Consider the following 13,141-nt stretch of genomic DNA (forward strand, 5'->3'; position numbering starts at 1 on the left):
TTTCTATTTCATTCAATCATACAATTACGTAACAGATATGAATGAAACCTATTTACTCATTAGGTAGTATATTAAATACATTTCAACTTTTTCGGAGGCGGCGCAAAATTAAAAGTACCTCAGTAAACGTTCCTGCCAATAACCAGTTGATTGTGCTATGGCGTATTGGAAATTATTTAATGCTGAGAAGAAATACGTACCATTATAGATATATCTGGTAATATACGTAAATGTAACGACTGCATCTTCATTTCGCAACGTTTCTGATATAAATGAAATTGAATTGACTTCGTTCGCATGTGGAAGCCATGGATCTAAGAACCTATAAACGGAGCCCACGACGCGGGAATTACCAAATTTGCGGCAGATGGGCTCTATCTTTATTGTAGTATATGCGGCGATCGAGTCTTTGCATCGCATACTCTATGAATCTAGCCCTTCGCGGACTACCGCCGCATATATGCGTTCTGCGTAAATCATCAAATTGGTGGAAGAACTCATATATGCGTTTGGCGAAAACAGTTGATTGAGCCGAGAAACGCACATATGTGTCCCACGTAAATGCGTGGGTATGGCCGAGAAACTTAACTATGCGTTCCGCGAAAACAACTAATAGAGCCGAGAAATGCGTACATGTGTGCATGCACGTAAATCTGTGCATGTACATATAATATGTCCAGAATTTGACTTGGAATGCTATGAACGAAAACCGCGTTTAAGCAGAAATATGCGCTGGCAATTTTTAATGACTATCGCGGCAGGAGCTCGGCCCCACGGTACGGTTCACTTCGAACCGTCCCTTCCGCAAAGGGCTAGATAGACCATAGTTACATTCTATACGCACTAACACCTACTTCGCGGCGTGCTGTCGAGTTATATGTATAGAAAAAAAAAATAGCTATACAAGCTTTGCCTATATTTGGCTGTCCAAAGGTTGACATGTTCAAGAAAATCTTTTAATTTTGCGCCGCCTCCGAAAAGGTTGAAATGTATGTAACGACTCTGGAACCTAAGTTCAGATAGTTACTAGCGCTAAGAAGGTAAAGAGCGGCTTTTACCAATTAAACGACTCGTTTTGAAAAATAACTAAATCTAAAGATTGTGGGATTCGTGTGGTGTGCGGTTAAGGAGTGAAATCCACAGGCCAATATCTTTCAACAATAAGGGTTTATTCAATAAAATAACGAAGATGATGAATTTAACAAATAACAAGTAACAAATAACAAAATATGAAAAGTATACTGGTTTGATTAAAGAAACTAGAATAGACTTGATATAATATTAATAATAGAAATAACAGAACTTGGCAAATTAAGCAATACGTAATAGATAATTATGAATCTAACTAAGTGACTCTCGCTAGGTAATACTTTATACTAGATCGTACCTAAGTCTGTTTTCGGATGAAGCTAACTTCGCTTTTATATAATTAATTGAATTCGATATTCTATATTATTCAGTTCTCGTTTCGAACGCTATCGCAATTACAAAGTTTATATTGATTAATACGTTTATAATTTATATAATGAAAAGTCTTTTACGAAATTATTAATACTAGCGCGTGATAGTCTACCGCGGCGAGGAACACGACCTAAGTGTGATTCTCTAAGTGTACCTAAATACGCTTTCGCAAAGTTAGATAGATTAATGATTTTATCTGATATCTAACGCGGTGTAGTCGACTACGGAAATTACGCTGATGACAGAACAATATTCTTTTACTAATTCAAAATTCCAAGATTTGTTTGATTCTAATGAACTTTACTCGGAACAGTTACTCTTTCTTAATTTGTCTCGACAACTAATTGTCCATGACCCTTTTTGTCAAAACGAACACTGACAGCCAAAACCAGATCGCTTAATTGGGGAGCCTGTTGTTCACTGGCTACTAGAACGACCCAACGATACAGGAAAAGGGTGAACAGTATAAGTTCAACAGGGTAGCAAATCAATTGATTCTAATATAAAATCGTAATTGCTGAACTGCCACCCAAAAGACACGGGCTTCAGAGACCAAGCCGCTCAAATGGGGAGCCTGCGTTAGCTGGCTACGAAACTACCCAGAGCGAACTCCGAGAATCTGACGGCGCGTTAGCAATCCGACGAAAAATCAAATTTGAGTAGCTGAGAGCTATCGTTTCGATATCTTAGCCTTTCTTGGCGCTAAGTATAGCACTCTCCTAAAGGAGTTTCAGATACGAGACCGTTTGAATGGGGAGCCTGTTGTTCACTGGCTACTAGAACGACCCACGACCAAGTATCCAAATGGCGTATACCCGCTTTACTAGTCAAGTATTAAGAATCGTTGCGGCTCTTCACAGCGAAAACTGTTCCGGTTATACTTATCTGTAGACTTCTAGCTCGATCGACTTCGAAAACTGTTCTGCGATTTAGGCGAGTTTCGCTCGGCCTTTTATACTCGCCAGCCTGGCGAATTCTCGGAAAACTCCCATAACGTCGAAATATATAATTGTCGTATAAATTCGCAATTAGGCATTAATTATGAAAACGAACGATTTAATTACATTATCAATATCGCATTCTACTCAATGGTTTATGTTGTTGATATAAAAGTAGTATTTTAGTAGTGTTTTAATGAAATTGCATTTTCTGTCTTCCTCTATGTACTACGCACGACTTCTATACGGATTGGAGCTAAATGTATAAGCATACGGTGTTTCTAGAACATTCCATTGAACAATATTATAATTTACAATATTCACTGCAATAAACTAACATCTGACTCTATTTCCGGATAACATAGTATTAGTACGCCTGATATGCATTAACTGATTTGTTCAACTAATGGTTTTTAATAACAAATAATGTCGCAATTGTAAAATATATTCTTATCCTTCTCTAGGATTACGCGAGAATACTAGGAAATTCGGGGCGAACATCGCGGCACGTAGGCACATCGCATTACGGAATTTTCCATATAGAATTATATATTTATTCGAATGACTATAAAATAATATGTTAATTTCGTTTTTAATTGTTCTAACTTAACTTGATTGACTTTATGAAATATATTTCTCCTTTTAAATTGAAAGCATAAAATAATTATTGAAAATATAAATATAAATATATATATGTATCGGTTACCGACCGTTGAACTGAATACATAAGGTAATTGGTATATAATGTACTGTCGGTAATAGTCTATTATTGTCGGTAACTAACTATTCTCACAGTGGGTAATGAAATTGAACATAGGACTGCCATATAAAAAAATTCTTCCCGGGATGTTACATGTATTTAATATACTACCTAACGAGTAAATAGGTTTCATTCATATCTGTTACGTAATTGTATGATTGAATGAAATAGAAATTACTTCATTAGGAAATAGAAATAATTGTATACTTTTTAGTGCATTTCGAAGTCGGTGTATTTTTTTTCTGAAAATTATTTTATGCATTAATGTTTCCATGAACAATTATATAAACAATTCAAACATTAAGATACGAATATCTCACGAACCGTAAGAGTCCCATTGATTTTGAAAACAGATATGGAATTCTCATGAAAAGTTGTATACGCACACAAAATTTCAGCATTCAAATCGATGGGGGTCATTCGGAAGTGTATCCTTTCTTTATGTATTATGTGTCTGCACTCTTTGACTTTTTTCATATTTTCCAAAACGTCTTTTTAAATGTTCAGTAGTGCGCGTCTTATTAACTAGATTTATTCACTATTTACCTTAAAAAGTACTTAAAAACTAACTAACCTAACTTGTCCTAATTAGCAACAGACGGCGAACCAACAACTTTAGTTGTATATTCCCCTTCCCCGAGTGAGTTAACATCTCTTAATACACAATTTCACTTTTTTCTTAATGTGTTTCCTTAATGTTTCTCTGCTTGAGGTATTCCGTGAGTTTTTGAAAAAAGCTGACGTTAAATATTTGACAGATATGTTGACTTTCTGATCAAAATAATTATTTTTAAATTTATACGCTGTGATGTGTTCGATTATTTTAGACCTTGTGCAACGTTTTCCCTCATTTCTTACTTACAATTAATGTCAAAGTAAGACAAAACTTTGTCGTCTTTCTGTCTTCTTAAATGATAATTTACTATAGCGGTGAATTCTTTGGTGTGCAATGTAGGTGCAAGACCACTCGATTATATCTGAGTTCATTAGAAGCAAAAGAAGCTATTTTTTTACGAACTTGTTCTGTTTCGTATCAATATTTCACTAATACGAGGTGTGACCCAAAAGTAACGAGACTGGTCCAATAAATCATTGTATCTTCAGAATCAGTTCTCCGTAACATTATCACCTTCAAAGTAGTTCCTTTCAGCATTCACACACTTATGCATTCGGCGGTGCCATTGCTGGTAACAATTCTGGAACCAGGTTTTTGGAAGTCCTTTCGGGAGATTCTCCGTTTCTGCCTGAACCTCTTTAACTGAGGTGAAATGGCTTCCCATTAAGCAAAATTTAACTTTAGGAAATAAAAAAAAGTCGCATGGATCCAAATCAGGTGAATAAGGAGGATGCCCCATCACAGTAATATTTTTGCTGGTCAGAAACTGCTTGACAGACAGTGCCGTGTGAGCGGGTGCATCGTCCTGGTGCAACAGCCATCCATCGCTCCACAACTGTGTCCTTTTTTCCCCAATTTTTTCACTAAATCTTTTTAATACATCAATGTAATAGTGTTGGTTAACAGCCTGACCACTGGGAAACCACTCAATCATTACAATTCCATTAATGTCGAATTTTGATTTTGACATGCGTGCTTTTTTGGGTTTTGGAGATCCTGGAGACTTCCACTCCATTGACTGGCGCTTACTTTCTAGGTCATAGGTAAAAATCCATGTCTCATCACATGTTACAACGAATTTCAACAAATTTTACAAAAAACTTGATGTTTATTCGCTGTTCGGTTTTTACGTTAGACATTTTTCCGGCAGAATGCAATTGCACGTGCTTACTCAATGATGTATTACTCCCAGATGGCATGACGGATTAAATCGAAATTGGCAGCATGAATAGAGGAGGTATGTGGGATGATGCTACTAAAACAATTTCTGCCAACTCAATTGTTTTTTCAAACTACATACCTAGTCTCGTTTTTTTATGTCGCACCTCGTATATAATTAGCAAAGAGCGGAGCTGCTTGAGTGGCTTAGTTTCTGAAGCCCTTTGTTTTGGGTGGCGATCCACATATTTCCAATTAATGGGCATTTATTTCATTAATTGAAGAGTCAAATTATTGAGTAGTTGTTCTGAGTCAATTTAGTTCACCGCATTAAGTATTCATAAAGCGTAACGTTTCTGGTATTGCGTTTATTATTTTCTGTAATTATCGAACATCGTTTTGCAACACAATTTATAACTGCGTTAATTTTTGTAAAACGTAGCACTTCTAATGTTGTGTACCTATTATCGTTTTATAATCAAATGTTTTGTTTAATTATTGAACAACGTAAATTTTTCATTATCTTGCAACATAATAGTGGATCTCATAAAACATAGCGTTCTCAAATAGCATTTTTTACTTGTTAAACGAACCATTTTTATAATATTCACCAATTTCAAAATATCATTAAAATGCAATCATTATTGTATAAAATTGATTTACTACTATCTCGTATTACTATTATACAACTCAATTTATTGAATTTATAACATCTCATATTATACACTTTTTATATTCTAATAAACAATAGTTAATTGAAATCTCAACTCTCTCTGTATTTAACTGAACAAATTCTACTATTGAAAGGTGTTAATTTTTGAATGAAAAAAAGAATTCGAAATGGTACTTGCCTTAATTGTGGAAAAATTCTTGAACTCAATTTCCATAATGTATTGTTAAAATTTAACTATAGAAACGATTCAGCAGAATAGAGAAAAGAAGAGACAAATTATTTGCACATTCACAAAATGTATTATTATTATCATATTATGTTCATAATATTATGCCCATATTATTATCTTACAATAGCTATACATATATGCATTGTGTATTTTTTAATGCTGCAGGCTTCGCGCCGAAATATTATGTAAGAGAAACTCAGTTACATGTTACATCTGTATTAAATCAATAAACGGGAGAAGAACTTCATTGTTTTCCCTGAACTTTCACCCAACATAATATACTTATAACCCAACATAAACTAACTTAATTTTGAATTTTTGAATTTTAGAATCAATTAGAATAGAATAATATGATCTGCCAAACGAAAATTGAATTAAAGTAAGTAGACTAACTTATTTTGAAGAAAGAATATATAGTGCTAAATTTTTTTATTATGTTTACTTTTTCGAACTACTGTACTTACTAATGAGACAAAATACTGTAGCTAACGTTGCCACGCTAATTACAGAGAAATTAGAAATCATTACAATTGTTATATCTTAATGAATAATTGCGACCGTCGCATCTGTATTTTAGAAAATATTCAGTATAATTCACTCTAATTGTAGCATTCAACATTAACGAGGGGAACTCCCTAAATGTTACGTTCACTCATTTATGAAATTTTGCTACGTCATAAAGGACACCTAACTGAATATTCTCATTATCTTATTTTAGGCTTATTATTTGAAAAGTACTAATAATTAAGGACACCTACTCTTAAGATCTAAGGTATAAGATACACGTACAAACCATTAGCAGCGCGGTTAAACGGTTGACGGTAAATCGAAAGGTCTACGATTCAAATATCAGTTACCTACTTTTCCTTCATTTAAATATTTCATTGTATTAAATCATTATTAAAATTATAAAGAATTAAACTATAACTGCTGTTAATAATTTATTCATTTATTATGTTGCATTTATTACAACATTTAAATTATCATCATTTCTCATTGTGTACATTAATAATGTATATTATAACGCTGCATAAGTGTGCGTATTTCTTTCACACATTCTATTTATAATAATTTTTAATAATTTCGGATTCAATTATATCCAACCCTATTAATGTACACAATGAATAATAAAGATAATTTAAACATTACAATAAATGCAATATAATTAATAAATTACTACTAGTAATAGCACTTATAACATAATTTTCTGCAACGTTAATAGAAATATTTTAATGTATTCAAATATTTAAATGAAAAAAAATAACTAATTAGTATTTGAACGGTAGATTTTTAGAACTACAGTTAAGTATTTAACGGACACCTAATAATTCGCATGTGTCAACGTATTGCACTTCAGAATTTAAAAAATATTAATTTTTAATTGTTAATATCTTAAATAATTTACTGTCTGTCTCAAAAATATGATATATGAATGATCAATTAGATGTTCTCTATAAAGTAGCAAAGTTTCATAAAGCAGTGAACGTCACACTTGGGAAGATCTCCTCGTAAGTACTTGTGGCTATGCTACCCTTTTTCGCATAATTACCGTAGGTTTTTAGATGCTTTACTATTTTAAATTACCATTCATATTCTAAATATGCTGCAATTACTCTAATAATAAAATAATAAAATTCGTAAATCATAATCTATCAGTGATCAAACGAAAAGTCGATACTCTACCGATATACCGATGACGCGCGAGATCACCCCGTTGCCTCGAGATTTCGAGGTCGATCACGTCCTCGTCCCAGAAACCCGGGGATGAGGATGCACTCTCCGTTTATCCCCCGGAAAATGGCATACTCGGCTACTTGAATTAATTATTTTGTTGCGTCAAACATCTGACATTTTTTTAACATACTGACGGTAGTCGGACGTGTTTACCTTTGTACAATTATCAGAGTAACAGTATAACACATAGTTTCATCATAAGACTGATTCTTAAACGAATTTTAAGAATTAAACGGATTCTGAAACGAAAACCCATAAATAATTAACTGAAATATTATAATAAAGTAGACAATTATTTCAAATTCGTGTATAATTACTTTAATAGACAGTTACAAATTATAAAAAATTTTCTGTTTTAATTAAAATGCAGATAATTATTACTATAGTCACTATAGTAAAGTTATTAAATTATTATAATCATAAATAAATTAGTGACGTTTGTTGGCTGAGTAAAACATTTGTTTGGTTAATAACTTAAGAATCCTGATATCGATTCTCGTTCACCGACATGAGCAAAATCTAACACTAGAAAAGGGTGAACTTCATCCAGAAAGTTCAATGACTACATATTAACCACAAGGCTTAAATTCGACAGAGATCCATTATTTACGATAATATTCTACATTGGACACAACAGAAACTATTATATAAACAACTTTCCTAGACTTCATAGAAAATACTGTTGTTGGTGTACAAATATTATAATTACTATACCATGTATTCTGTAGAAAGTCTTTAAAATTAAATCATTTACCTGAGACTCCATAATTTTATTCTACCTTTAGCAGAAGCACAGTATAAGAAAGCACAGTAGGCTCACTCCGTGTCGGCACCTTTGATCTCATGACCAAGAGATCGCCAGGTTGTGCGCGGGCTCTAATTTGAAAGACACAAACAGAAAGAAAGAATTTTACTAAATATTTTAAAAGAAAATAAGACTTTAGAGTAATAACTCACTTGATGGGAAGAAAGTTAGAGCTATTGTAATTATATGGTACATAAATTATTGTGTATATTTACAAATAATTAACACCTTTGTGTTTATTTTGTTGTACATATGTATTAATTTATTTTTAATTAAAATACAATTTCATCAAAATCATTGTATAAGAATACAGTTATTATCTCTATATAATAATAAAGCCAAGAAGTTGTCTGGCTGCAGCGAACGTGGTGAGATCCCCTTCCTGACTTTTGTTTACCTTTTGTTTTAGTAGATTCTTCTGCTTCACCACAACAACAATAACAATATTAACAAACAACTACATAATAATACTTACACCACCACACACATTTTTATAATATTCTTCCAAATCCAATATTATTATTTAATGATTATTATCATCATCACCATCGCTCGCTATCTATCAGACCACCAAAACTACATTACTGTTAAAGCAAGCAAGCACACACACTTACCAACAACAAACAAGAACAGAGAGTTGGCGGCAAATATTTTTATTTAAATTACATTAATAAATGATAAAGGAGTAATAGATGATTTTCAAAAATTTAAACCTAATCGTTGTTGACTTCAGTCAACGACTAATTGGCCTAGTAGTATACAATAATTAATAAATACGTTATAAACGACGTTAGAAAAATATAATCTGATAATCATAATATTGACAAATGTGTATCCATCCTTGATCCATCAGTCATGTGATCTAGATGCTGAAGTCTTCTTTTTCTTTCTTAATTTCAGTTGATTGATGTATACCTAAAAATATTTATGAATATTAATTAATTAATATAATGAATAAATAATAAATTCATGCACTCTCCTTTAAAAACTATAATAAATACAAGATAAGTAACATAATAAACTAACCTTTCTACATCTTTCGGGAATCTAAACAAAGTTTCTTTTATTCCACGTTTTTCACTCGTTGTACTTTGATAGCCTTTTATACAACACCATTTTGCTTCACATTTTATATATATATTTATTTATTTATTTAAAAAAGTAGGTGACAAAACTAACGAGCATATGTGCTATTACCAGCTATTCACAACCGCCATGTTGCTGGTTGTGCGATTCGGTCATGCGCGAGTGACAACTTTTGGGCCACTTTTGAGCAGAGTGAGCCTACTGTGCTTTCTTATACTGTGGCAGAAGTATGATTTCATGTATCAAAATGAGTGGCCGTATGACGGCAAAATATGTATGTAGACAAACTAGGTATTGGCGCGTGGAAGGTTGACCCAAAGTAAAAAAAGCCACTGGGTCGCGCCACCTAGCACCACCGTAAACACTTCTAGCGTGACATATCGGGAAATAAGAATAATAATGACAGTTGCAACTACGCAATTCACACTAACTCACTGACTCTCGAGACGCAAGACAGCTAGCTGTCATTGTTCTTTGCCTAATCGATATGCGTGACTGCACGAACCAATTGTTCTTATGACAATAGGAACGTGTGAATTTAGGCGTCCCTTTTCTATTTTGATCAATTAGAGTAATAGCTCTGCTAAATACCTTGGTCAGCCTCTTCACACGCCGAGTTGACATTGATATACATGCGTGTAGTCTAATTTATACAGGGTCCTTTATTGTACAGAATCTCTATAAAGCTCAACCCCGCCCTTATATTTCGGAAACGACTTTAAATATGGAAAAATATTTGAGACAAAATTTGTAGGATATCAAGGAATACATAAGATGGCGGTGATATTTGCGCTTGAACAATCGTTTGAAGGTCACATAAATGTCATCTCCAGTTTATTAAATAGAACTCTCATTTTTTATTGCATATTCTTATAGCCCGCTTCAAAACGTTTTTAAAGTACTATCTATATTTGTCTTTTGTGTAAGTCAAGATATGAAGCTTCAAAGTTGATATATAAGTGACGTATATTTGATCGTGCGACCTTCACGCGGTACACCTTGAGTAATGTAAATGCCGATGCTATGTCAATTTTGAAAAATTCAGGGGCATACGGAGGCTTATACTTTTCCCCCAAGACAATATCCAATTCAAGTCTACCGAACCTATTAGCTATGTCATCAGTCAAGAAAATCCAGCGTCCAGAGAATTGTAGATGAAAGGGTAGTGCAGATGCTCTCCGAGGGAGTCATTGAACTACTACAGAGCCTATGAAGCTAATCGGTAGTCATTGTAAGAAAAAAAGATGTAAGACCACAATCCTGCATTGATTACTGAAAAATAAGTAAGCACGGCGCTTACCCCCTTCCACATATAAACACCAGGCTTAAGAAGCTTAGAGAAACAATCTATCAAAAATCGATCTTATGAATGGCTACTAGTTGATAGAATTGACCAAAAAAGGAATAATCGTGATAGCTCATTTGACGAGTACCTAAAGCATCTTTGTATCGTTCGAAGGACTACGCTAAGCTAACTTGAACAAACCTTAATAAATGCAAATTTTAGCTACCTAAAACATATCATCAATTCGAATGACATTCACACTGACTCAGAAAAGACCAGAGCAGTCTCATAAATGCCGACACCAATCAAGATCAACGGTTTCCGACACTTTCTGAAGATAATCTCATGGTACCGGCAATTTATTCTAGACGCCTGCAGCGCAGCGTCCCGATACCGTGATTCGTCACCAAACTTTGCAAGATTGCAAATTTTGTTACGCTTTCGTGCCGATGTAGATTACTGACTCGTGACGGGGGGAGCCTTATGTTAATGAATCGATAATGAATCTAACTTGGTTTCACTTTGTGGAATTTAATATATTGTGTTAATTAATATAGTAATGCTGATAGACGTGCTCTGTGTCTTGTTTCTTTTTGGCAAGCTTTGCGGTTACGTATGTTTTTAAAGGTGTCATTTGTCGTGTTTTACAGAATGCTAGAATACAGTATAATTCATGGCGGGGACTAAGAGTTTCCGTGACGAAAAACAGTTTCTCTTAGGACCCTTAGTTTCGCCTTGGGTACTATTTTCACCCACCCTGGCTTTCGTCTTCCCCTCTTACAGGGAAGCGCGCTAAGGGTGCACTGAAAGGAAAGGTCAGACGGAAAAGAATATTTTTCAGTTTGGCAGTTCAGCAAAATAGTCAACCAGATTAGTTGGTTAAATAAGTTAGTTTAGACAAAACAGATAGATTATAGTAAAAACTTCACGCACACACAACTACACATTCGTACACGACACCTCACACTAAGACAAATAAATAGTTTTCTAAGAATCAGCTTGGATTTCATTTTTCTTAATTCAGCTATTGGGTGGTCCTTCGGGTATTAGGCGGCACTATTGTGCAGTACCTTAGGAGTATTAAAGCTCCTTTACACAGAATGTCCAAATTGAAGGTTTCAGTGAATATATATGGGTGGTTGCCCAAAAAACTGAGGATGATAATGGTGAATGTTAGAGAGAGACAGAGGATGTACAGTGAACTTTAGTTTATGCCATGACGTTCCTCGGCTGGTTCCATACAGTTATAAAATAATTTAGAGGATTCGCTGAATGTCGACGCTTGGGACTTAACAACACCTTCACAGCGCTACGGAACTAACTCGTCAGGAAGTGCACTTCATATCACTAATCTTTCAGTGTTACAAGACTCACCTTGTACTATCTTCCACTTTGGTTTGCTCCGATTTATCAAACCATTCATCCTGCAGACAAAGACCAGCAACACAGAGCTCGGGGCAGCCTTAACGCAACGGAATAGCGACATTGACCTGCTTATCGCTTATATCAATTTTCATTGAACAAGGCCAAAAGGAATTACAAATGGAATGTTTAGTTGTTGTATGATTAATACGCAAGCTTATAAAGTACCTCTAACCAATCACCGATTTCTAATCAATCAGCTGTGAAAAACTGATAATCCATCGGGTTACCTCGCACGGTAAGTACTTGAATTCCGGCAGTACAATTTTTACATCGGGCCAAGTAATCAAAAACGAGTAATATCAACAGCCATCAGATATCCCTATATAAGCGGCAATACAATTTGATCAGGTAGACAATCCGGATCCTGAAGACGATGGTAGCGAAATCACCCGGAGACGGCAGACAATATGAAATCACCGTCTTGCGAAATTAGTACCACCTAAAAATACATTTCAGTATCTGAGATCATAGAATTTTTCACTGCGTACCTGAAATATGAGCGTAAACTAGCAAATTCGGATGCCCATGAATAAAGACGGGTGTGCCTCTTCACCGCCTATAAGGATTAATATAAGGGTTGATCCTGGATAAGAATTAATATTCTCAGACTTAAACAAAGTATTATAATCTACGTAAACGGGCTTGACAGTCTCCCGTTGGTGAGGAAGTCTGTGAACTCACGCACATTCTTTTCGAGAAAAATGTAACGCAAATATGGAGCCTAGATACGTTGCCCTTTGGTAATGCATGCACGTCACTTTCTAGGGATATTCAACTTATAATATATAAGTAGAAAAAACTACAATCACGTTCAGGTTAGCAATCTCAAACCGACAAACAAGACATCCGAAAAATTAACAGAAGATGGAATGAGGTCACGAGACGAATGTAAGAACATTATTCAAAACGATCATGTGGCTTAGCGAAAACCAAAATACTTGAAGATCGTTATTCTCATGATTCGTGTATTC

At 34.4% G+C, this 13,141-nt stretch overlaps 1 long non-coding RNA gene across 1 annotated transcript; it reads right to left on the bottom strand.

Annotated features, from left to right (window-relative positions):
• Positions 1 to 9,011: 9,011 nt before the first annotated feature.
• LOC143265500 (uncharacterized) lies at positions 9,012 to 9,536 on the bottom strand. Its single transcript, XR_013040117.1, has 2 exons — positions 9,401 to 9,536; positions 9,012 to 9,289 (listed from the first exon to the last, which is right to left on the bottom strand). It is a non-coding gene; the product is annotated as an uncharacterized LOC143265500 (long non-coding RNA).
• Between the last annotated feature and the right edge of the window lie 3,605 nt (positions 9,537 to 13,141).

The sequence above is a fragment of the Megachile rotundata genome, chromosome 12 (genome assembly GCF_050947335.1).
Source record: "Megachile rotundata isolate GNS110a chromosome 12, iyMegRotu1, whole genome shotgun sequence".
Lineage (NCBI taxonomy): Eukaryota > Metazoa > Arthropoda > Insecta > Hymenoptera > Megachilidae > Megachile > Megachile rotundata.